This window comes from Camelus bactrianus, chromosome X (genome assembly GCF_048773025.1).
Source record: "Camelus bactrianus isolate YW-2024 breed Bactrian camel chromosome X, ASM4877302v1, whole genome shotgun sequence".
NCBI lineage: Eukaryota > Metazoa > Chordata > Mammalia > Artiodactyla > Camelidae > Camelus > Camelus bactrianus.
In genome coordinates this window covers 31,450,214-31,475,903 of record NC_133575.1, presented here as the reverse complement: position 1 = coordinate 31,475,903, position 25,690 = coordinate 31,450,214, and the positions used below count along the sequence as shown (strand labels likewise).

The 25,690-nt window shown below is 54.0% G+C and overlaps 1 protein-coding gene across 1 annotated transcript in view; it reads left to right on the top strand.

The window, feature by feature from the left end:
• Positions 1-5,532: 5,532 nt before the first annotated feature.
• The window catches only part of BCOR (BCL6 corepressor), an 82,966-nt gene continuing 62,808 nt past the window's right edge, over positions 5,533-25,690 (top strand). Inside the window, exon 1 of the mRNA XM_074359829.1 lies at positions 5,533-5,688. The gene's annotated coding sequence lies outside the window, so the exon portion shown is untranslated. The remainder of the gene's footprint in view (positions 5,689-25,690) is intronic.

The following is a 25,690-nucleotide window of genomic DNA, read 5'->3' as shown; positions in this document are numbered from 1 at the left end:
CTGCCTTAGATCCCGCTCCAGTTCTTCCCCTCTCCCGGGCCTGTGGCCGGGCCCCGGCGCCTCTAGCGCGGCCTGAAACTTGATCCCGTGTCGGAAGGACAGTGTGTAAACACCAGGCGCGCTCCGAGAGCCCGCGGGAGGGGCCGGGCGAGGGCCGCCCGGGCAGCTCCGAGACCCGGCGCCCCCGCCCGCCTGCTCGCCCCGGGCGGGATCGGCGGGGCCGCCGCCTCGCTCTCTGCCTTCCCAGTTGGCTCAGCTAATTGGAGCCGCCGCCGCCGCCACCGCGGCGGCCTCTTGTTGAATTTTCTAGATCGCAACCGTTCAGTCGTGGTTGCTTGCGGCTCCCCTCCCCCTCCCACAGCTGTTATCTCGGCCGGCAACTTGGTGGTGGTGGGGACCATCCCTCCACTGACCCTGGCCTCAAGCTCGGTGTTCACTCCAGCAGTTCGGGGATATGTTCCTGTGGGGCGTGGGAGGGAAGTAAACTTACCCAAACCGTGAGGTGCCAGAATCTGAAGCCACTTGTTTCGGTGCAAATACCATCCAGGGGAAACTATTAGCAGAGAGCCATCATCCTCACTGTCTTGCATCAGGAGGTAGTGACAGCCCCTGAGGGGCTTCGGGAATACCTCCACTAGCTGCTTCAGTTGGTTCCAGGAAAACGTTCAGAAAGGTGGGGTGGTGGGAGGCCCGATGATACCTCCCCCTTCTGCCCCCAAACCCTCTCCAAGTCTGGGACTTGATGTGTGGGTTCTTCATGCCACAGAGGTCTGCACCTTGGGCCTAGCCCAACAATACCGGACAAGGCCACTTTCCCTCTTGGTCTGAAGTACCAGGTGGGTCCAAGGGAGGAGGTGTCCGTGGTTTCTGGTGGTGCACCCCCTCCAAGCCCAGTCAGCTCTAAGCTTGTGCCAGGAGGCCCTCCTGGGCCCTTGGGTCCCCCCAGCAGAGCCTCCCTTCTCCCTTGGCCAGCTGTCTCATACCCTAGTCACATGTGCCTGCTAGGTGCAAACTGTGGGGTCTGTAAACTGTCAGGTCTGCATGGGTCTGGAGGAGGCCCACAGCCTGGCCCGATGGCTGAGTTGGGAAGAAGTGAGGGAATCTGGTAGTGACGAAGGACTCAAGGAGATGTTGCTGGTGATGCTGAGTAGAACTTTTGCTAGTGCGTTTCACAGGCCTGGGGCCTGATGTTGTAAAAGTGGCTGCACCCCCAGCCCGGAAACGCATGAATACACACAGGCAAACTCCCAGGGGGCTGGGTCTGCGAGCCACCACCGCCGCCACCGCCGAAGGGATCTATAGCAGCCAGAGTGTCAGCTTTTCCTGTGACGGTTCTGAGAAGGACGCCTGTTCCTTCCCTTTGATGGTTTCTCTGACAACTGTTAGGGAACAAAGAGGTGAGGCCACTGGCTCATTAACTGTCATTTTCTAACATCTCTTTCCTTCCCTCCTAACTTTTACCCAAATTGCCACTTTGGGGTTTTCCTGAGGTGGCCTATTTATAACCAGAGCAAGATTTCCAACTCAATCCATATTGGTTTAAGCTATGATAAAAAGGGAATCTATATAACGAATATTGTAAGTTAGTGCCTAGGATGGCACTTCAGTAGGTCAAGTTCACCTAGTTCTTTGGCATCTAAAAACCTCCAGGCCTTTCCAGCTGGTAACCTAAGTGTGTCTCCAACTGTGAGTTTCTCTTCTCTCTCTGAAATGGGGAAAAAAAAAAAAAGGAATCCTCTCAGCGATGTTTATTCTTCTTCACCCCTTCCCTATCAGACTGTGAGAACCTTGTTTCTGTGTAGGGGAAAGTGTATTTCTGTGTTTTGATAAAGAAGACAGTAATTTGTGTTCCTCTTCAGGCCTGAAAAGATAATTATTCGTCCAGGGAGCTCGCTCTTCTCCTGGCTGTTTAACAGACAATCTGGATTCTCGTTCTGGAGCAGGAGTGCTTCCATGTCCCAGCATCCCTCTTATCATCGTCCCCTTCCCTGTCACCACCCAGCCATCACCAGGCCCTTGGGTCAGTCACATGGTCAAGGGTTTCTGTCTTGAAGGCTGATGGTGCCTCAGAAGACCCTGTGACTCCCACCTTAGTACCAGGCATTCACCTTTCTTTTACTGTGCAAAGAATATTCTGAGCCATTGGAATTCCCATTCCATCTCTCTGAAAGCTTATGCCAAAACCTCCCCATGGGGCCTATGGTGATGGATGTCGTGAGGGCCTGGGAAGGAGCCGTCATGGTGGGAAGTGTTGCGTGCTTTCCTGCAGGACTCAGACCTGAACCAAACCTAAGTGCAAAGGACAACAAAGAGGGCGGCTCCGTCCACCTGGTAGCTGGCTTGGAAAGGCATCCTACCCCACCCCACTCCCCGGCTAGTACAGCCTGGGGGCACATTGTTCCTTTGGCCTTCCTTTGGCTTGACTGAGGAATGGTGCACTTAAGCAGCTCAGGAAGCTGAGAAGCATCCTCTACTCCTCACTTCCCCTGGCGCTGGGCTCAGCTTGGCTGAACTTGCCGTTCCTGTCTTTTTAGAGGAGCTGGTTGTGTTCCCGAAGCAGGATTGCACTGCGCCGCCTCCCCAGGGGTCCTCAGCTATTGATTTTTAATATCCGTATTCAATATTGTGTATTAAATATTGAATCCATGCACGAGAGGATGTGATGCAAATCACCAGCCGTGCCTGAGACTTTAATAGTTGTTTTATTGCCCGGAAACCACAGTTGGACGCAAGGCATCCTGCAGCCGAGGCTGGGGGCGGGGATGACAGGCAGAGAGGAGAGCTGAGCAGACAAGCAGAGCGGCGCCTCCCGAAGATACAAGACCTCTGACATGGCCACTGCTGAAGGCACGGCCAGGCCCTGCTAGCTCGCCCCTGGGCAGGCGGGCTGGGGGCCGGCTTGCAGGCTACTTTGAAAAGGGGGGGCGCTGTTGGGTGAGACCTGGGTAGAGGAAGAGGTGTGGGGCTGTGTCCTTCCTTCCTGGACTTCCCTAACTGGACTGTTCATTCCTGTCCGGCCATCCACCCCCTTTCCCCTCCACACAGATATTCACCCAGACACACACACACACACACACACACACACTCTCTCTCTCTCTCTCTCTCTCTCTCTCTCTCTCACACACACACACACACACACACTCACAGAGCTATTGAACAGGAAAGTGAACTTGAGAGCAGGAAGCCCCAGGCCTGCGGCCTCCTCCACCACTCTTAGCTCTGCCACCTTGGTACAGACCCCTCTTAACCTCTCTGGGCCCCATCTCCCTCCTCTGCCAGTGGGGGTAACGCTATCTGCTCTACCTCCCTCACAGCCCGGTGGTGAAGCTGGTGCAAATGAGATAATATTCAGGGAAAAGGCTTTTGTAAACTGTCAGGCCCCACATAGGCAGGCTGAGGGATTAGTGTTGGCGTTCCCTTTATCCTCCCCCTCTCCTGCAGGCTGTGGCTCCGGCCTGGCTTCTTTTTCTCTCAGGCATGCGCCCCCTCCTCCATTATGGGCCCTCTCCTCCTCTTCCTTGGCCACCTCCGCCTGGTGTCCTAGGCTCCCAGCTCTGCCTGGCTCTGCGCTCAGGCTAGACAGTCAGGTTTCCAGGACGCCCAGCAGGGAGACAGGAAGGGCGAGAACCGTGTGTGTGTAGGGGGTGGGGTGGGGGTGGGTACAGCGAGAGTGCCGCAAAGCCAGCAGCCGCGGGAAAGCTCTCGGCTTCATCCGAGGGAGGAGAGGTGCGCTCCGGGGCTGCGGAGCCAGGGTGGGTGGGGAATGGGGGGATCAGTGAGTAGGGGACGTTGCTGGCCCAGTGTGGAGAGGGGAATCTGCTGGGCCCAGAGTGCACGCGGTTGGAGGGAGCTGCGGAGAACTTGAGGCTGGGGGCCTCTTCTCACATGACACGGTTCCTCCTTGCAGGAAGTCCAGTCTTGATTCCTGATTGTTGGAAAGTCAGGGCATGGGCTTTGCCGTAAGGGTCTTGGGATCGGGAAGCTGGAATGTCAATTCGGTCGAGGGTGGCGGCCTTCCAGCGCCTCCAAGTAAGATAAACAGTTGCCAGAAGCCCCTAAGATGGAGACACGAGTTTTCCGAGGGCTGTGCTCTTGCCCTGAGAAAATGCCGAGCTTCTCAAACTGATACCTTTGTCCCGGGCTCAAGAATGGGCAGAGACGAAAGGGGTCCCTATCAGTTAATCCCACTCCATGGACCCCACCATCTGCTGAGAAGGCCCAAGTTGACTCGCCGAGCCGGCCCAGGCCCAACAGAGACCTCCCCACCTCCTGGCAGTAGGCCCCGCTGGGAGTGCGCGTCGGCGTCCCTGGGCGCGCAAACCAGGGGATGCCAGGCAGGGCCTGGCTGCGCACGCCTCCGCGTCGGGGCTCGGGCGTCTGCTGCTGCCTGCGTTTCCGGGTCTGCGGCTGAGCCTCCCTGGCTCTCTCTCCTCCCGCTTTGTCTCTCTGCCAGCTTCTCGCCTGCCCTCGCCAGTCTCCTGGGTCGGCCGGTCGGGCTCTGCCTCTGGAGTGCGTCTCAGCTTTTACGCTACCTCGCTCTTTGCGCAGGTGTGTGGCCGCCTTCCCTCAATCCGGGCTCAGCTCGGCTTCTTCTCGCGGGCTTCTTGGCACTACCTTCGGATCACTGCGAATGCCCACCCCTAGCGCCCCCGCCGCAGGCTGCCGTATCCCGGGCTTGGTGACCTAAGGGACTGAAACACCCGAGGTTCTGGTTCTGGGAGTTTAGCTCCACCAAAGCAAACCCAAGAGGGCTCGGTGTATCTCTCACTGCGCTCCTCGTTGCTCCCAGCCCTAAGCTGCTCCTGGAGGGGGACGTTTATGAGATCTACTTGGCAGAGTTAAAGGGGGCCACTCCTGCGGTCGACTTCGCGCTCTCTGTGGCGTTCTCCGAACTCTCCGAACTGAGACTGTAAGCCTCTGAGAATTTGAGTACATGGTTGTGCAGCTGACCCGAAAGTTGGCTGGACGTGTGGGTCCGGGTGGGGGTGCCGGGAGTGCGTGTGCATATGCTGATCGCAGGGACTCTGAGTGGATTAGCCGCTACAAAGGTGGGGGAAGGGGACGCCGGCCTTGGGCGCTCGGGCTGGGGCCAGCCAGGGGCCTGCGAACACCCTAGGCCCCGCGGGGCAGGTGAAGACACCCTTCAGAAACCACCTCTCCCCCTGGGCCCGCACATTGCCTGCCTTTGAGGCGGAAACGCCGTCCAACTCCTTGAAAGTAAACTTGCCGCGAGGGGAGCGAAGGAGGGAGGGGCTGGCGGGGGTGTCTGCGTCGGGAAGGCTTGTGTCAAGTTTCAGCCCCTAATGACACTCGGTGGCAAGGTGCCAGGGCCCTGGGAACGGCGGCAGGGGGAAGGGCGGCAAGGGGTCGGGGTGAGAGTGACCGCGCCGCGGGGCCGGACTTGCGAACCCCGAGGCGCACCGCGCGCTCTGGGGCCGGAGGAGGCCGGCGGGGCGGGGGCGGCGGGCGGGGAGGGGGCGCTCCGAGAGCCGCCTGAGCGGAGAGGAGCGCAGGCATCTTCCGCAATCCATTCATGCACTGAAGCGCGTGCAGAGCTGCTGATCGCTGCCATTGTTACTCGCGGGCGGTGTGGGAGCCGAGCCTCCACTCTGGCGAGAGATAAATGGCCTCTGACAGCCCCTCCTCGCCAAGAGAGCTCCTCGGATTTCACCGCGCGGCGGCTCTCAGGTCTGTGCCTCGCTCGCTTCCCGGTGAGAACCTTTAGATCAGCCTCCTGGCCCTCCCTCCTCCCGGACGCTGCCCCCCGCCTGTTCAGGCCCCGGCACGGCCCCGGGAGCGCTGCGCGCAGTCTCCGGCCCCCTCCCCACCTGGTGGGGGAGACTAGGTGGGGAGCTCCGGGAGGACCCAGGGGCCACGGGGGGAGGCGGCTGGCGCCCCCAGCCCTGGCTCCGCACCTCCCCCGGAGCGGAGCCCCGCGCCCCGCCTCCGCGCCCACAAGATGGATCAGGCTACCGTGCGGAGAGCGGGCTGTAAATATTTAAAAAGTCTCTCGCGCGCCGGCGGTAATGGCTTTCGCAGTCGGAATGTGTGCTAGAAGAGAGGAAGGGCGATGTGTGTACTGTGTTGTGAGATGGGAGAATTGTTCCTGTGCCTCCTCCCCCTGGTCCAGGGTGGGCTGCAGGTTCCGGCTTCCCGATTTCCCGCCCTCCGCCTCTCTGCCGCCGCGTCCCACGATAGCGTCGAGAAAGCCAGTCGATAGGGAACTTGAGCATGGCACGGCGACAGAGGCTTGGACGAGGTGACCTGGAGCTACTCTCCCCTTCAGGGTCTCCCAAGGTCCTAGGCTGGGACTGGCAGGAGACCCCCAGTCCAGGTCCGCTTCTCACTAATGCACAGGGGAGGGCGGGAAACGCACAGGTTGAAGCCCCCTGAGTTTGAGTGGTCGCTAAACCCTGGACGAGGATCTCTGCAGCGGGACCCTGGGCCCTATTTGTGCCTTGCTCCCCTCCCCTTGCCTCTCTTAAGCCTTGATTCACTCTAAAGGAGAGCCTTCCCCTCGGCCCCCCTCCCCTTCTGAATCTGAAAGTAGCTTTGTGGCTGCTGGGACCGAAACCTGGGAGGAGGCAACGCAGAGAGATGGGGGAGTGGGAGGCGGTGCGATGCCCAGCGCCCAGGCTTAGTGGAGGTTACACGTGGATGTGCAGGGGGATCTTTCGTATTGCTTCAGAGTGTGGGCCTGGGATCTTTAAGGCCGAGCTCTGCCGGATGGAAGAGGTGGGGGAGGGGGCATCCAGTCTTCCCGGCTGGGAGAGGCTTAATGGGCCCACCACAGGGTGTGTGCCGGTTGAGGCTGTCGCCTTTGCCAGCGGCCCCTCCCTGGCGGGGCGGGGGCGCCGAGTTACCCAGAGCTGGGGTGGGCCTGGCGCCGCGGGTTCGCGCGGAAGGTTGGTGGGGTATGGGCCCCGGCTGGAGCTGCTCCCCTGCACCCCTCCGCTCCGCCAGCTCGGGGACCGGCCAGAGTGTGGGTGCTGGCGGCGTGTCAGGGCGCGCCAGGGCTGCTTTCTGCGTTCGAGCGCGTGGAGCTCCCGACTCCTGGCAGCTCCTCGCACGCCGCTTCCAGGGGCTTGTGTTGCGCCCTACTCGCTTGTTTGTCTCGTGTGAGCCTCGTAAACCGCCCTGATTTATTACCCAGACTAAATGCTTAATTTGTGAATATGAAACAGATTAAAAGGGGCGGGGGGGAGGGGGCTTGAGGTCGGCATATTTTAGCAATCAGACCAAAGCAGCCCGGCAGATGTTTCAAATTTGTCGACATTTTCAGGCTCATGTGGAAAGCCAGCCAGAATGGTCAAGAGGTCCTTTCTCCTTCCTTCAACCTGAGAACTTGGCAATGATCAAAAGGAGGTGATTAGTAGCTACAGAGAAAAGACACCAGCAGGCAAGGAGTTAACAGAGGCTGAGCCCTTCACCTCCAGGATTGGGATGGGGTGAGGGGGATGAGAGCTGGTCACAAAGGCGAGAGGGGTCCCTGCTAAAAAGGCCCAAGCCCTAGAAGCCAACTTTGAAGAACAAAGTAGAGGATCTATTAAAAGTTAATTCGGCAAATAAACTTCATTGGAGATAACACAAACAAGAAAGATGGAAACGCCAACTTAAAATAGCCAAAAGACAATAAAAATAAATCGTTCTTATGTGGCCTATACATGTGCTTCGCCTTTCGGCAGGCAGTCCCTACCGTGATCTGCAGGCCTCTCCGGAGACCCCTCTCCCTTTGAAAAGCCCCCATGTGTACAGGTAATGTTTTTTTGGCATTTATCATTTGGGGGCAACTTCACACATCAAAGGCGAGCACAGTGTTCTTATCAGCTCCCTGGTTCCAGCCGCCCAGTGAAGCAGATACAATTTCTATAAATTGGCCTTCTCCTCTGGGTTTTGATTGATCATCACCATATGAGATTATTGAAAGTCTAATGTCTTATTTCACTTTCTCCAAGGGGTGAGGAGGGGAACAGTTTATTGGAAGTCAGGCCACGTGAAGACTCTGGTGTTGTGCAATAGTAATTTCCATTAGCCTGGGCAGATCAGCCTCCGGAAACCCCCATGCGTCTCCTGCTGGTTCCTTGTACTACCTTCCCCCGCCCCCCTCCAGGTCTCGGCTTCAGTTGCTGTTAACAGGTACCGTACAAACTAGAGCCTTCTGGAGCCTTTGTAGTTAGGAGAAAATGGCTGTTGACTAAAAATAAGGCAACAAAAGATTCGTTTTTTAACATATTTATTATTAACTCAAGAATCCCCTCTTGAACATTGTTTCCTACTCCAAACTTTTTTGTTCCCCTTTTGCCTCGATACCATCTTTCATTTTATTAAAGTTGATTATGGTTCCTCTGTCTTGTCCTCAGCCAGACAAAGGCTTAGGGAAAGTCAGAGAACGTGTTAATTACATGTTTCTTGTAAACTGACTTTTCATTTCCCCCTAACACATTTAGTTGGCTTGGTGTTTAGTTTAGCACTCAATTGCTGCAAATATCCGCTTAAAAATGCTGTCTTTATTAAAACAAATAAATGAATGCAAAGACCTTTCTAATTTCAACTCGTGTGGGCTAGAAACAGAACAGAAAACCGAAAGCGAGAGCAAGAATGAGGGAAAGGCAGCAGGGAGAGAAAAGAGACCAGGAAACACACACACATGCACACACAGAGCATTCCTTCTGCCATCCCTCCCCCAGCCCTGTTAAACTGGTCCATACAATTGTCCCTGGCTGCGCCCTGCAGCTCGCCAGCCCGCCTGGATTTTCCATCACTTGGCGCCTAAGGCGATCATTAGCTGAGAACGGACAGCCTCCTCTACCTGCTGGAAGCCCATCACTAACCAGCCAGGGGAGGCTGGCTGCAGGCTCCTGCGCCGGGGCTGGGCCCCATTTGCTCAGCCCAAGAGGGGTCCTTGGTCCTAGCCCCTGGGTGCATTGGTGCCTAATTAAACTCTATCCAGGGCCATGTGCATTAAATATATGGAGGTTGAGGGGAAGCTGGGGGGTGGTGGGGGTGGGGTGGGGGTGGGGAGGGTGGTCATTACCTGTGCAGAGACAAGTGAATCTTCTGAGAGAGACAGGAAGGGATCCCTCTGATCACACTTTCTGTTTATCCTCAGCAGAGCCTCTGAATGCACCTTTAGCTCTCGTGGTGCTGAAATCAAGGAGAAATGGAAATTAGGAAGGGGAAAAAAAAAAGCCCAGAGCCCACACATAACTAAACAGGGCCTGTGTCACCACCAGGCAGGAGGGAGGTCTTCTGGAGCTCCAAACAGACAATGCTAGCTGCAGAAAAATGACTCAGGTGCCCTTGTGGCATGGGAGTTATTGCTCATGTGCCACGGCCCCGTCGCACGCGGGAGCTCGAGCTGTATAAATGGCTGTGAGGACAGAAAGGAGCAGACGTGTCAGGAGCCCAAGGACCAGGTGTGTGTTGTGAAGATAAACGGACCGTGGAAAAGTGGAGGAAGCATCCTCAACCGAAGGCCAGGGACCCCAGTAAGACCTGGGCCCGCGTGGTTTAGAAATGGCCCCACCAGGGTTTAAAGTGACAGCTGGGCGCACAGGAATGTGTGTGCAGACCTCAGCTGGCAGGGCTTTGATCAAGCCCCCATTCAGTCCAGCTGAGGAAATCAGTTCAGAGGGTGACGACACCAGCTCAAGGTGACACATCAGTGGCAAAACTAAGACCAGAACCCAGAGCTCCCAGCTTTGGGAAATGGAATCAGAGGTGGAGAACGACTTCTGGTTAGAGAGAGACCCAGGGTGCTCTTGGTCATGGACGAGGACTGGTATTTTTGTCATTTGGCATTTATTAAGCAATTGCTGTGTAGAAAGCACTGCGTTGGGCCTCCGAGGCCACCACACTCTGAACCCTCAAAGGACCGAGCAGGTGAGTAGGGGGTGACAGGCCATGAAGGACAGTGGGCGAGGGGGCTGGGAAGGGAAGAAGGGAGCCCACCGCTCGCGGCTCCACTTTTAAACTCAGCCCACCGCGAGGTTGACAGGAGGGCAGCCTGGATATAAGACCCCTCTCCTGAGGGCAGAGGTGGTGAGAGAGGGCCATCTGGACCAGGGGCCTTCCCGTGGCTTTTGTTGGAGGGCCTGACTGTGTTTCCCAAGGCAGCCCGGGAAAGTGGGTCTCCTACAAATCGAGGAGGCAAATTTTCCAGCTCGAGCCCGCCTTGCAGTTGTCTCTCTTGTTCTGGACAAACACAAGAGTGTAGCTTATCCCCCAGAAGCTCCCGGACAAATGTAGGCTCTCTGGGAGAGCTGGTGAGGGAATACTGCCTCCCTTAACAAAACAAACCCGAGACTCTCCAAGGTTTACGCTGGAAACAGTCTCCCAGCAGAGAAAGGGGGCTGGCTTAAGCACCCCCCCAGTCCGCTCTCTGCCCCCCGGATTCCACCTGCCCCTTGGGGGCACTCGCAGTGTGATCACAGGTGCCCTCCCTGCAGCCATCTGGCCTCAGCCCAGCCTCTGCTCTTGGTTTCCCTAAGCAGAGGCGAAACACGCTGGAACCTTCAAAGCACATTCCTAAACACTAAGGGAGAGCGGTGGGGAAGCGAAAACAAAGGCCAAGGAGCGCCAGAGCAGTTCAGCTTACAGAGTCTGTGGGCCAACAGGGCTGGCCCAAGTTCAGTCAGACTTCCTGGCTGTGGGCCAGCTGGAGCTGGCAGCCTGCCCGTCCAGCCCACCACTCAGGCCCGCGTCGCCCCCCAGACCGGGGCACACCCTCAAACCCAGCCCGGACCCCGGGAAGCCCTGCTGCCCCTTAGCAGCCCCATCAGCCTGCCCTCTCCCCATTTAGGTGGCCAGTTCCAGAGCCAGCGAACAGCCCCTGCAGCCCTCACCCCAGAGCCTGCCAGGAGTGGGGGTGGCCTGGTGGTCTGGCCATGGTGGGGGAGGGGCCGGTGGAGGGAGGTCCCCTGACTGGTAGCTTCAGGCCTTGAGCAGCCCAGTTGGGCCTTGGTGAACACTTGGTCACCATTTACCCTTGTGCGTCGTAAAAGTATCATCACGTTCTCCGTGTATCAAGGCTGGGAAGTACAGCTCAGTCGTGGTAAGTGTGACATCCAGGTCCCAGGATGTACCCACACATGTCATGGGGAGAGCATAGGGCCACGTGGCCCGTGACCCAAAGTGAGAACGGCTCAGTCATTCAGCAAGCATTCCATAGAGCCCCCTTGTCTGTTGAGCGCAGTGCTTGCAGCTGTTGGGGGTGGCCAGGGGAGACCCCAGGCTACCAGACCCCATCGCCTCCTTGGAGAATTTACCGTCTCCCTGAGAGACATAAGCCCGACGTGGCAGAAAGCCTCCCTGTGCTCACACGACCTAAAGCTGGAGAAGGAGCACCCCCCACACCTTGCTTTTCCTCCAGAAGCACATATTTTTCAAGCCAAAGAGCGGATGGTGTGTTTCTGCCCACTTTCCACTTACAGCTGGATAACCAAAGATTCCCCGACACTCTGAGCGGCCCACCTGCTGGATTGGGACTTGGGAACCCAGAGTTTTGTGCTTTATTTCCCGAGATTCCATCCAGACGATGTCACATTAGCGGCAGATGTTACAGGAACACCTGCCTGTGCCACAGAATTCTAAGGCTATCAAAGGTGCGCCTCTCCTGGTCCTATTCCTCAGTCACCCAGTTTGCCTCTCTACGGGGCAGTCACCACTCCCGGTTTCTTACTTACCCTTCCCAAGATAGTCTATTAAGGGTAATTCTTAAAAAAATTTTTTTTAATTTTATTTTGAAAAAAATCCTAAACCCGCAGAAAAATCAAAACAATACAATGAACACCCATATACGATGGTAAATTTTCAAAAGTGCAATATTTATTATTCAACGCGCCTACCCTTGGAAAGAATTCAAAACCCCTTCAAAGAGCTGAATTAATTTAACTTTATCTCAAAATGTTACTTAGGAGTATTTGGCCCTCGTGGAGACATTGCTTGGACAGGGTCCTCTCCCCATGGCCCCCGCCACCTTATCAGTGCGCCTGGCTCGTGGGAGCCAAGACTACATGATAGCTGGTAGGGAGGGTGCAGCCAGACTGCCCTGGTTCCTTGCAGACCTTGACTAGCTGCGTGGCCTTAGGCAGTTACTCTGGGCGCCTCACTGTGCCCGTCTATAAAATGGAAAGGGATACAGCAGATTTCATAACGCTGGGAGAATTAAGTTAGTTGAGGGAGATAAAGCACATAAAATCATGCCTGGTGTATAGAAGGTGCTTAATAGATATTGGGGAGATGAGACAGACACATCTGGTATCAACTTTGCTTTGGTGATTGCACGTGAGTCATCTGGCCCCGAGTTCACAGCCTGCGAGTTTTCATTGGTAACCGCGAGAGAGGCCCGAGGAAACCCGGGAATGTGGCTTCATCCTTCCCCGTCCGGCTGAGAGAATTGCCCGCGCTCAGCTCTGCTCGGAGCCGGGGGCTTCCCAGGGCCAGTTTTCACACTCACAGCGAGCTTCTAGCCGTGCTTATTAAAAAGACATTTGGAGGGAAAGTTTTTTTTTTTTTCCTCCCCATTTTCTAGCCTGGCTAGTTGCTGCCCTGCTGATAGAACCATCTTCGAAGAAAGAGCTAGCATTGACTTTTGGGACAAAGCCAGGAAGAATACATCCTCCCTCAGGGAGTTCCAGGCTCACAAAAGCCTGTTTCAGGCCTGAGTTGAGGGTCAGATAGAGCAAGTGGATGTGATCCCAGGGACCCCCCCACCCCCGACAAACCCGAGCGGGTCCTATGGACCAACCCTCAGACAAAGTTGTCTGGGATGCTCTTCACGTGGGCAGTGCTGAATGGTGGATCTCTTAAGAGCCAGAAGCAAGAGAGGGCACAGGAAAGATAAAGACATTTGTTTAAAGGTATACTTTGCTCTGTGCTATAAAATACTGCACCTAATGTGAGTCTCTGACACTGGTGTTTCTGCCATATAATTTAATTAACACGTGATGCTGGCACAACGCCAGAGAGTCAAACATTCTGATGGCTCTTGGAAGCCACATCAGTCCCTTTGAAGTGCCACCCCCCCCCCCCGCCATTTGAACTGACACACACAAACCTCCTCAGGTTGAGGATAGCCCCTGAGACGGGTGACAGAAATTTAGCTGTATCGCAGTTACATTGGATGGCACTGGCCAAACCACCTGCCAACTTGTCACAGTTCTGGAGGTCTGCAGTGGTTTCCGAGGGCCCTGATCACCGGGAGTGGCTCCTTGAGGAAGAAACCCTCATCCTGCATCAGGGGCAATAAACAGAGGTCTCCTATTGGCAGATTTTTCTCCACAGAATGTTTTCTTCTTCTTCACCTTTGCCTATCACCAAGTCGTTGTGCTGCACAGAGCAACATAAATTAGACAAGGCATATTAACTGAAGACAAAAAGAACTATCCATCCATTTCACACAATTATTTAACACCCACTGTGCACCTACCAAGGTTTTGGGCGTTTATAGCAGGGAGCAAAACAGTATCTTGGCCATCATACAATTTTGTTTTACTGGAGAAAGAGAATAAGTACATGAGCAAAACACACACATATATATAACATTTCAGGTTGTGATAAGTCTATGAAGAATTAAGAAGGGTAAGGGGAGAGAGATGGGATGTTCTTTTAGATGGTAGATTATGCATTGATGGAATAAAGTGTTTAGGTAGTGTATCAGTCAGCACTTGCCATGATGATGCTGTATAACAAACTACTACCCCCACACTTAGCAGTTGACATCAGTAAGCATTTATTTCTCACATCCATGTCTGTGGATCACTCGTGGTTAGCTGATCTCAACTGTACCCAACTCGGCTTGACTCCAAGTATGGGTTGTGTCTAGTCAGCTCTATGGGTCTCTCATCCCCCAGGGACAAGTGGGCTACCTGGGACATGTTCTCATGGCAATGGCAGAAGTGTGAGAGGCTGCAGAGTAGGAATGCAATGACTCAAGTCCTAGACTCAGAGCTTGTTACCTCAGCTTACATTCTATTGGCCAAAGGACATTTGTGGCCTGACATCGCAGGGATGGGGAGGTCCACTTCACCTCTAGAGGGATGAATTGTAAAGTCACATGGCAAAGGGCATGGATACAGGGTGGGGTGAGGACTTGGGAGCAGTAGTGCAATCTGAAACAGATGGTTCAAACCCAAACTATGTATCTCTAGCTATGACACTTATATATACAAACACGCGAATGATATAACTGCCTTTGCTGGCATCTTCTGTCTTAGATTAAATAAATCCATGCAATAATTACACATTAGCATCCCCAAGGTAGATTATGATGGGACCAGAGGCTTCTGGATCATGGGTGCCCCCCTCAGGAAAACCCAGAAGATGGACCACAGGCCAGCCCAATGCTGAGAGAGAAGAAGGCCATGATGGAGACCTGTCTTCCTGCCTGGGCTTCCTCTGCGGGGATGGGGCACAGATGGGAAAGACCAGAGGAGACCCTAGACCTAGCAGGTGTCCTTGCTGGCCTCTGAGCATGTCTTGGAGTGACACAAATCTGGAGTAAGACCCAGGAAGTGTCTTAGACCCACTGGGCCTAACTCTACTAGACTAAACATTCATCAACTGGTCTCAATGGCTGCCTAGGACATGCTCTTTCTTACAGCTCCTTTCCCGCCAGCCCTGCCCTGCCTTTCTCATGCCGTCTTTGAATAATGTGGGAAGGATGCCTAATGTCTCTTCAAAAAGTGATGATGTTTAAAATTGGGCCACCCTTCAATGAATTCCTCCATGGCTCTGCAGCAAACCAACTACTGGAACCTGGCCCTTCCCTTTAGGAAGGAGAGCTCATTGTTCAGTTGATTCTGACAGCTAATGGAGTCTAATCGCCTTTGCCCCAAGTGATTCTAATCAAAGGAATCCACTGTATAAAAATTCAAGGTGGCTGCATCAAGATTTACATCTTGTAAGCAGAGAGAATGGAGCATTGGGGCTGACGTTGGATGGTGGGGCCCCAAGAGGATTCAGGCCATTTTTTATTTGGGTGAATTCTGCCTCCTGTCTCCGAAGGTGTGTGAGGTGATCCATCTTCTGTAACTGATCCTAGCCTAGATCGGGAAGGGGGACCAGCTGGATGTAATCGCCTCTTGGACCAGCCACCATTACAGGGTGTGCGCTGGCATTCCTGAAACAGCAACTTGGTCTCTGCTTTCACTGACAACTTTGCTGGATTTAACTGGGTCCACCTTGAACTTATCCATGTCTGAGCCTCCCCCGGCTTCATGTCTTTGTCACTCTCAGCGTAAATCTCTTGGCAACCCTATCCTAGCAGCCCTTCTCTGCCTTCCGCCTTCGTTCCCCGTTAGATGATGAGGAGGATTTACTTTTTATTGACACAGAATAGCTGTACAGAAAAGCACGCATATCATTAGTGTGGGGCTTGATGAACACACCCATATTACCAGTACCCGGATCAGGAAACAGAACATCGCCAGCATCACAGAAATCCCCTCGGGCCCCCTTCCAAGTACCATTGCCCCAGAGATAACTCCTAACCTAACTTCTCATAGAATGATTAGCGTTGCCTGATTTGGTCCTTTAGACATGGAACCTACAGTATGAACTTTTTGCGTGTCTGCCTCCTTTTGTTCTATATTATGCTTATAAGATCCATCCGTATTGTGTGCCGTGTGGTTCACTCATCCTCTCTGCTGTGGCGTATTCCACTGTGTGAATACACCACATTTTATTTCTCTACTATTCTATGGTTGATGGGCACTTGGGGCTGTTACGAACAATGCCACTATGACCACTTGTGTACATGCCTTCTGATGAATAGATGGACACATGTCTGCTGGGTGTATGTGTACCCAGGAGCTGAGTCACTGGGCCTGTGTTCGGCTTTAATAGATAGCGCCAAAAGGTTTTCCAAAGTGGTCGTGCCAGTTTATACCCCCACAGCTCAGTAGGAGAATTCCCCTTGCTAGCACCTGGACTTTTGGGCTTCTGGTGGACCCTATGAGATTTCAAGCTCCTAAAGGGCAGAAACAAAGTATTTTTCTCCCTTGAAGACCATCCTGAGTGTCTCCTGTAAAACCACTGTGGGGAAAATGTTAGCTGATGCCATGGGAAATGAAAGCACGTGGTTTTCTTGTACTTTTCAGGAAAAGCTGAAATGTAGTCCTTGATCTTTAATGACAGTAGCTTTTGGAAACCGAGAGAATAAAAATCTGGATCGAGCTTCAAACCTCAAGCCTCCCAACCCCCTCCTCCCCCCCCCCCGCCCAGACCACCACCAGTCTGGTCCTGCTCTACACTGGTTTCCATGCGCCACAAGCGTACCTGCCAGGCAGCCCCAGGCTTCTCGCTGCCCACCCACGCCCCCCTGCCCGCTGAGGGAGCCTCAGCTCCCCGGCCCTCCACCTGCAGTGATCTCCTTGCTCACTCTGACACCCGGCTCCAGGCACACCTCCTCCACAGAGCCCTCCCAGACTACGCTGAAGTTGAATCCTCCCATTTGCCTTTGTGCTTTCGTCACAGCCACAAAACTTATCATTTGGTTGCAAAGTTACATCTTATCTCCTCAGCTCAGTTGTAAGTTCTTGAAAAGCAGGGGCCACATTGCACAGAGAGGTGTTCTCACCTACCAGCTGCCCACAATGGCTTATTGATCGGACACACGACCGTTAGGTTCTGTATCTTAGTTGTGTGGGGCTGGAAAAGACTTCTCAGATGTTAGGATCAAGAACATCTCCATTTGGTGGGGGAGGGTAATAGCTCAGTGGTAGAGTCCTCAGTTCAATCCCCAGTACCTCCACTGACAATTTTGAAAAAAAGAAAGAAAGTCTCAATTTAACCAGATGAGCAAATATGGTGAGTGACTTCCTGACACAGTACATTTTGAAGAAGAGCTTGCCGGTCCCCTCGAATTGTCTATAATAAACAGGCTGAGAGCAGCGGGGCCCATTGGTTGGTTCACTCACCGACTGCCTCAGTGTCACCTGGGGTGTCAGCGTAGGATGCAGGTTCCTGGCCTGACTCAGTAGGCCTGGGGTGGGGCCTAGAAGTCTCTGTCTTTAACCCTTACCACAGCTGACGCTGACCCACAGCCAGGTTTGGAAACTAGTTGGTTCTGGAAAGAATGTTCTCTTCTAGGCAGTGAACAAATGTCTTGGGGGGCATGGTCAGGAAGTCTGTGATATAATGTTGTGGACCTAGAGAGACAGTGTTGGAATCTCAGCTCTTACATTTACCAGGGGTGTGACCACGGACAAGTCACTCAACCCCCTGAGCCTCAGTTTCCTCCTCTGTGAAGTGGGAACCACACTCTGGATCTGGTTTTGGTGCAACACATTACTTCAGACCTTGTTGGTCATTTATCAACAAATTATTTCGCCCCTAAAACTGTTGTATTTTGGTCACAGTTCTGTGGGTCAGGAATTCTGGGAAGGGCTCAGCTGGGTGGCGCTGTTCCGGAGCTGCAGTCAGATATCCACGGGGCTGCAGCTGTCTGAAGGATGTCCAAGATGCGCGCTCACCTGGCTCTCAGTTGCTGCTGGCCATTGTTTGGGAGGTCACCCGGGCCATCAATTGGGGCATCTACCTGTGACACCCCCCCAGCGTGGCCATTGACATCTTTTTATCTTGTCCCAGAATGGGTGCCCCAAGAGAGCCAGGAGGAAGCTGCATGGCCCTTTTTCTGTTGCGTTCAAAGCAGTCACAAGCCCATCCAGATTTCTAGGAGTGGGAGCATCACCCTCAGCTCTTGGTGGGAAGAGTGTCAAATAACCCACAGATGTGTTTCAAACTGCCACGGTATCTCATGGGGTCACTGTGAGGATTAAGTGAGATGATGACTTTGAAGCACCGGATGAACGCGAATTCATCCTCTTCTAGTTTAGGCCCAGGAGCTCTGAGGGCAAAGTCAGTGCCAGGTGCCACGTTTCCAGCTGCAACTGTTCATGTCTACTGGGCTGCAAGGATGGGGTGAAGGGACAGTCTTTCTCAGTTCCTAGTCATTTTCAGTCCCTTTGGATAGTTAGTACAGGGTGGCAGAGGGGAGCTGTCTGACTCCCCGATGGGGGTTGTTGGGTACACAAGGTCTCTCATGCATCCCGGAGACCCCATATCAGCCCTGCATGTGCTTGGGCTCAACTGGAACCTTCTTGGGCTCCAAATGGGAACACTGGCTGAAGGCACGATGTCACCAGGACAGACACCTTGGTGTGGGGCCCTCAGGAGGCCCATGTGTGTAGGGATGGTGAGCCGAGTGATAGCTGAACTGAAGGCCATCAAAGAGTGGCTCTTGTGGGTGTGGTCCACCTCTGCCCTTGCTTTCTTCACCCCAGGTCGGGAGAGAGTCGGGGAGCTGAGGTCAAAAGGAGCCCACTGGGGCCAGCTCCCGGGCTCCCAGGGGAAAGTGGGTGATGGCTTGCCTTCCGGAGCAGCTTTCAAGGGTGCCTCTGGATAAAGCAGCGTTAAAAGAGAGGCTGGGTTCCAGCTGGTGCCTGAGTGGGTAGGATTTGCCCAACGGGCACCCTGGGAAGGCAGGACAAGAGAGGGAGTTGCTGTTACGTGCCTGCTGAGATGAGCTGTCCTTTGGGAAGGTGGTTGAGGTCTCTCTGAGGTAGGGGTCCATTGACCCCTCAGGCTCACACTCTTATTCTGGAAAAAGGCGCTGGGGCCTGTGTTGGGCAGTCTGAGGAAGATGCTCTTTCTGGTCGTCCTGCCTTTCCTTCTGGGGCTCCCTCACTTCCCCCATCAGCCTCACATCAGGCAACTGTGTTGTTCAGAGCGGGGGGGGGGGGGGGGAGAGGGAGGAGTCTGCGCAGACATGCCATAGTTTAGCCACCAGAGTTCACATTGCTCAGCTCCATCTATGTGCCCGACACCGCACTGCGGGCGAGAAATGGTCCACTTGCCTCCGTGATGCCGGCCAAGGGGAGCAAACTGATGAATACACACCACGTGCCCAAGTGAATAATGCACGTGTGTAAGCACCTCGGGGATCCATGGCCCGGCAGGTCCTGGAGGACTGGGGAGGCCAAAAGAGGACTCCTGCACGGAGTAACGAGGCTCGGCCACACTGCGGGCTGCTGACCCTCTCACAGCTCCGTGCCTCGGTTTCCCCATCTGTAAAGTGGGGGTGGCCATGAGGATGAAATGAGGGTGTGCAGATAAGCACACAGTCAGCCCTTAATCAAGTCGGTCTTCTCTGGTTAGAGATTTGCATAAGCAGGAGGGAGGGAAGAAGGGAGGGGCGCCTGGGGAGTTGCCCAGGCTGGAGTCAACCCGGAGGAGAAGCCAGCAGGAGCCAGGAGGAAGGGTGGTGGAGGGGCAAAGCCTGCTGCAGGGGTGGGTTCTGTAGGCCCCTTCCTGCCCCCATGTAAGGACCGTGGAAGGGCTTCCCACCCCCAGCCCATCCCCACCTCTCCAAGGCCTCGCAGCTCCTCCGGCTTCTGACTGCCTCACCTGCTCCCGGAGGCATCTCCTGGTGGCTCCACCCTGGTTCTCCCTTACAAACCTGGCCTGGCTCCTCCTCATAGACCAGCTCCTCATCTTTCTCTTCACTCAGGGAAAAATCCCCATTCTTCTTAAGTATCTAGCCTTGGAGGAGAGGAAAGACCATCAGTTTGCAAGTCCAGGCCCACTAGCTTTGTGACCTGAGTAGAGCTACTTAACCTCTCTGACTCTGTTTCCTCAGCCACAAGAGGGTAATAATTGTGATTAGTGACTTGTTTTGACCATCCTTCCACAAAGATTAAATAAGAGAATGCATTGACTGTGCACCTAGTACTTAGTAGAAGCTAAATTAATGGTGGCTATCTCCATAGTGATTCTACTGCTGTGTATCCAGAAGGTGTCTGATTAAATGATATCTGAGGACTTGAGACCTCCGGGGATTTGACTGGCCTGGGCAGCTGCTTGTCGGTGGGTAAAGAAATGGTGGTCTTCCTCTCCCTTGATGATTCAGGGAGAGCACTCCCTGCCCCCTTTACCTCCTGAGAGGTACCCCATGCTGTGCCCCAGAATTGGAAACAGCAGGCGCAGACATAGTGCGGGGTCAAGCCAGAGGTAGCTGAAGGATGAAATAGTTCTAGGTAAAGGTTTTTCCCATTTAATAGAGGGCTTTGCCCAATAGTCAGGAAAACATAAACTTTCTTCTAAAACTTTTGGATGGTAACCTTTCGACAGTATGTTTCAATGAGATACATTAGTTTGCCATTGCTGTGTAACAAAACACTCTGAAACATCATGGCTTAAAATAATGACAATTTCAGGGGGGATTAGCATGTATGAGGTCCTGGGTTCAATCCCCAGTATCTCCATTAAAATAAATAAATAAACCTAATTACCTCCTCCCAAAGAACAATAATAGTAATAATAATAAAATGACAATGATTTGTTGGGTGGGTTGGCAGGGCTCATTCATGCAAGTCACTCACCTCAGAGGAGGCCTAAGATGGCCTCACGCACAGTCTGGTAGTTAGTGCCAGCTCCCAGCTAGGGTGAACGGTGGCTCTCTACCCTGTCACCTTAAATCCTCTAATACACAAGACTGGCTTCCTTATGTGGCATTTTCAGAACTGCCTGAGAGGGTGAAGGAGGTTGCCGCGAGGTCTCTTAAAGCCTTGTCTCAGAAGTCACACAGTTATCGCTTCTGCCGCGTTCCTTCAGTCAGAGCAAGTCACCGGGCCAGCCCAGCTTCTAGGGGAGGGAATGGAGCCTGCACCTGAGGAGACTTGTAGATGGCCACCTTCTGTCTGTGTCCTCACATGGTCTGCACTCTGTGTGTGTCTGTGTCTGTATTTCCTTGGTTTATCAGGACCCCAATCAGATTGGATTAGGGCCCATCTATGTGACCTCAGTTTTGATGACCACTTTTTAACTTAATTACCTCTTCAAAGACCCTAACTCCAAATACAGTCACATTCTGAACCAGGAGGAGTCAGGACTGCAAAACAGAGATCTGGGGGGGGGACGGGACACATTTCAGTCCAGAACACACCCCTTTGGTGGGAGGAGCTACGAAGAAATCTCGGCCATCTGTAATCTAGGACAGAAGCCCATGCAGCGCCCGCCCGTAGCAAATGCTCAGACGTGCCAGCTGCTGGTATTACTATTTCTGCTCTTTTATTACCTGCCCGTTTTGTGAGGTTAGTGAGGAAAAACGCCAACTCTAGGCTCCCTTAAACCCTCCAGACTCACTGTCTCCAGCAAACACACACCTCCCCCAAGGCTGCTGCCCCAGCACATCCCTGCTGGGTGCACAGCAGGCGGCCGGGACCTCACCTGCTTGTGCCACCGGCTCACCCGGCTTTGAGCGGACTATGTGGGCAGCCTCCCAGAACAGGACAAGCCAGGTGGGCCCCACCTGCCTTTATCGCCCCCACGGCCCACCCCCTACACAAACCCCTTCATCTTCCTTCTGGCCTGGCACTTCCCCCGAGGTTCCCCGGGGTGTCTTTCTCAGGGCAGTGTAGTTCCCATAACACCTGACTTATCCATAGAGGGTCTTTAATAAGCGTTTATAGAATAGAATTGATTTCAGAGTGGTCCCCTTAATCCCCTGGCTCAACACTTCCCCCCTAGTCCTCAAATCCCAAAATAGCGCAATGGGGGGGCGGTTCGGAAGGTTCCTCCTATCACAGCTTTGGTGCTTATTCGTCCCCCCTCCCGAGACCCCTGCCCCTTCCTCGGATCCATTCCACAACTGCCTTTCCTCACCGCGTGGCACCTTCAAAGACGCAGGGTTTTGACACTGAACCTGACTGTGGATTGGTGGAACAGTGATGCTGGGAGGGAGAGGGAACCCCTTTCCACACACACCCCTACCAGGGAGCTGACCTGCGCTCCAGCCCACATCTCCTCCCAGGCTATGTCCCTGCACTTCCAGAGCCTAATGGACAGAGGAAAGTAAGACACAGCTGCAGATCCAGCCACCCCGAGGGAAATGAGAAAGTGTTGGAAGGAAACCAGAAGAAAAGGCGTGGAGTCCGGGGAGGTCAAGGGACATATTACATGCGGCTCTGATGGGCTGGCAGTGCAGGGACATGGCGGTGGTGGCAGCCCAACAGAAGAGGCTGACAAAGCCACCACCCACTGCCAGGGCTGCAGCTCTGCAGGGCTCTCGGATGTGTCCTGCCTCCAAACACCATTGTGGGCAGATGGCGAGTGTGCGGAAACCTTCACCCCCAAACATGCGTAACTGACTAGAGCTCCCTTACTGACTCTACACCACCCTCCCCACCCACAGTGCCCTGCTGGACGGTCCCCAAGGCCCTCTCTCAACCCTTATCCCCACCCCCACCACTGCACGTACAGCTTGGTGGCAGGCCAAATGTGACGTCCCCTCCGGAGTGGGAGAAACAGATTCATCCTGAAGGGGAATTCACCCAGGGATTTCAGGAAAGGGCCAAAATCGGGATTTTGATCCCCAGGACCTTTTTTTTTTTTTTTTTTTAAGTTGTTGCTTGACTCGCAGTGGATGCCTTTGACCCATAGAAAGGAAGGTCAGCCAGGGTCTGAGATGTCCCCGGCCTCAGAGCTGCCCTGGGGCCCGGGAAAGAGGTCAGCCGTGCTCACCGCCCTGCTGTGGCTGAGCATTCCTGCCGCGCCGAGCAGGTCTGCTAAGTCACAACGCGTGCTCCCAACAGTCTGGCCCGGGCGGCAGCGGACAGCAGCTGGCTAAGTGTGACGCTAGGCTGCAGGCCTTTAAAACGAGCACACTTCCCTTTACTCTAGGCTCTTGAGTTGTCTGCTTGAAAACAGAGAGCATCTCAGCCCTGGCGGTGAAGCCCTGGTGACAGGAGAGTTGAGATGCTCGGGATGGTCAGCTGAAGGCTGCTAAGAATATTTGGCCACAGGCCTGACCACAAGCCAGTGAATGCCCCGAGTGGCGGCTGCCGTGGTCCTTCAGGGGTGGGAGAAACGAGCTTACTGAGCAGCCAGTGCTCAAGTCCCTCAGTCGGAAGTGTGTGGACACAGAGGGAAAGAGTAAGGTCAAGTAACGTTTTAAAAATCCAACACGCCTGTCCTGCCCTCCAGGAATGCATAATCAGAGGAGAGAGGACAGCGACCCGTCGCAAGAGAGTTAGGGTGCGTTACAGATTCAAGCAAGGACAACCATCCTGAAGGACCCCGTGGCAAGCCACCACACATGAGGCTGTGAGTCTGCAAGTACCAACGAGAGAGCCCACCCTGGCTTCTTGCAGCAAGATGGAATGGATCTCGTGGCCTGATGGGGAGCCTGGGATACACGGTCCATCCTCTAGACCTCAGTTACTGTATCTTGAAAGCCAGGGGTTTAGGTCACTGTTTCATAAATGTTTTTGAGATTCAGTTCTCTCTGGACTTGATGCACATGCCCCTAGAAGAATGGACACAGGTACCAAGGCCCCCATTTTTGCACCACTTCAAGGGGGTGCCGAGCCCCAAGCTGACCATCCAAGGATCTCAAGCGAAGGTTCCAAGGTTTTGGTTCTTGGAGTTCTGGAGGGGGCTGGGCAGAGTTCTTGGACAAAGTGGGAATGAAGGAGGGGCAAAAGTGAAATATCCACTCCTTCATTCAACAAACGCTGTGAGCGGCAGCTGGGAGCAAGCACAGAAGATGGAGCCACGGAGGGTCTTGGGTCTCGTGGGACTGCCCTTCTAGCTCCAGCTACACCAGCCGTCCTCTTGCTCAAATAGTTCGAGGGCAGTCATACGTCAGGACCTGTGCACTTGCCCTTCGGCTGCCTGGAGCTCTCTTTCCCCCATCTCCATACAGCTGGCCTCCTCTCAGCTCAGAAGTCATGCCAGAGATGAGACTTTCCTTGCCATCCTCGCCCCCCGCAGCCGCACTGCCCCAGTTCATCTTGGTAGCGCGTGTCATCATCTGAAGTTATCCTCTCTATTTGCTCTGTGTTTATGGTCTGTCTCCCTCAGGACAGGGACCTTGTCAGTCCTGTTCTCCTCGGTGCCCTGGCACCCAGGACAGTGCTTGGCACAGAGTAAACACCTGTAGGAGATGCGCTGAACTAAATGAACTAATTATAGACTTAATGATGGATTGCAATGAACTGGTGAGGCCTGTGGTGCAGGGAAGGGCCAGGCGGTTTGAGAGGGTGAAGCTGGGAGACTAACCTGGTTCGGGGAACGTGTCTTAGAGGAAATGCTGTTTGGATAGAGCTCTGAATGACTAGGCAAAGTGGGTGGAGGGAAGATGGATCTCAGCAGGCTCCTGGGATGGCCCAGGTATGGGAAGGCGCTGGAAACAAGCCAAGAGCCAAGGTCTGAAGGACAGGGCCTGGTGGGCTGGCTGAGGGTTTTCATCTTCATCTCAATAGTGAAAGCTGTGGGAGTATCATTGCTTTGGCTCCAGGAACTGGTCTCTGTTACCTGTCTGATCCATCTTCCTGCTTTACACTCTGGCCACATGGGAATCCTGATTTTTCCTTATACACTGCAGGCGCTCACTCTCCCACCACAGGGCCTTTGCAGTGGCTATGCCTCTGCCTGCAACCCTCTTCCTCCAGAAATCCTCTTAGCTTACTCTCTCACCTTCTTGGAGTCTTCACTCACATCTCACCTTCTCAAAGAGGGCTCCCCTAACCACCCCTGAATCTTACAACCTTCTCCCCACCCCCTGTCCTCCGGTCCTTACCTGCTCCCGCCTTTCTTTCCATGGTGCGTATCATTGTCTACCATCCAAGGTAATTTTATGACCTATTACCTTTATTGTTTATCATCCATCTCTCTCTTGCTGGAATATAAGCACCTCAAGGACAGGCATCCATTTTGCTCCCCAGGGTGTGCTGAGTGCCCGGCAAGGGCATCTGATATCCAGCAGTGGTCAATATTTGTGGGGATGGTCATCACTGTTGGCTGCTGTGCCGGAAATGGATGGCAGAGGGGCAGGAGCTGATGACGGGGACCTGTCAGGAGGTCATTGTCAGGGCTTAGGCAAGAGAATGTGCTGGGCAGGTGCTGGATGCAAAGAGAATGGATACTTGGACAGCTGTGCAGAGGAAAGAAAACGGGATTTGGAGATGGGTCAAGTTGAAGGGGCGAGATGGTCGGAGAGGTCAGAGGTGACTCACAGGTCCCTGGACTGCATTTTCTGTGGAACTGGGTGTCATGACCAGGTGGCTGGCGGGAACCAGGGAGAAGGAGCAGGGTTAGAGGAAAGAAGGGGGAAAGGAGTTCCTGGAGGGAAACATTCATGGGCAGTGATGGGGGAAGGCTCTGCCTGTTCAGGGGAGAGTGAAAAGTCCAGTTTGGCTGGCGTGGAAGGAAGTGCCTGCAGAGGAGAGGAAGATGGGAGAAAAGGCAGGATCAGGGGGCTTGGCCATCAGCTAACGCCACCGGGTTTCTGCTCTCTCTCTCTGGAGTCCTGGGCCATGGGCAGGGCAGCTGTGAAGCCACACTGGGAGTCCTCACCCTGAATGTGGCACAGCTGCCTGGTGCATCCCTCTCAATGACTTGCCTCTATCATGGAGCAGAAAGTTTGCTTCTGTTCCTGTGATTTTAAACCACGCTTCCTGGCTGTCTCTAGAGCATCTTCACTGCCCTCCCCTCCCACCCCCACTCCACCCAGCGTGTTCCCTTCTCCTGCTGCCAGGTCTCCTGCCCAGAGCCCGTGTGCAATTATAAGCCTTTTTCTTCTCCAGTTTGTTTATTTATATATATTTTTAATTTTGTTAACATTCTACTGAAGTGTGGCACACGGACAGAAAAGTGTATAAATCCTAAGTGTACAGTTTGATGAATCTTT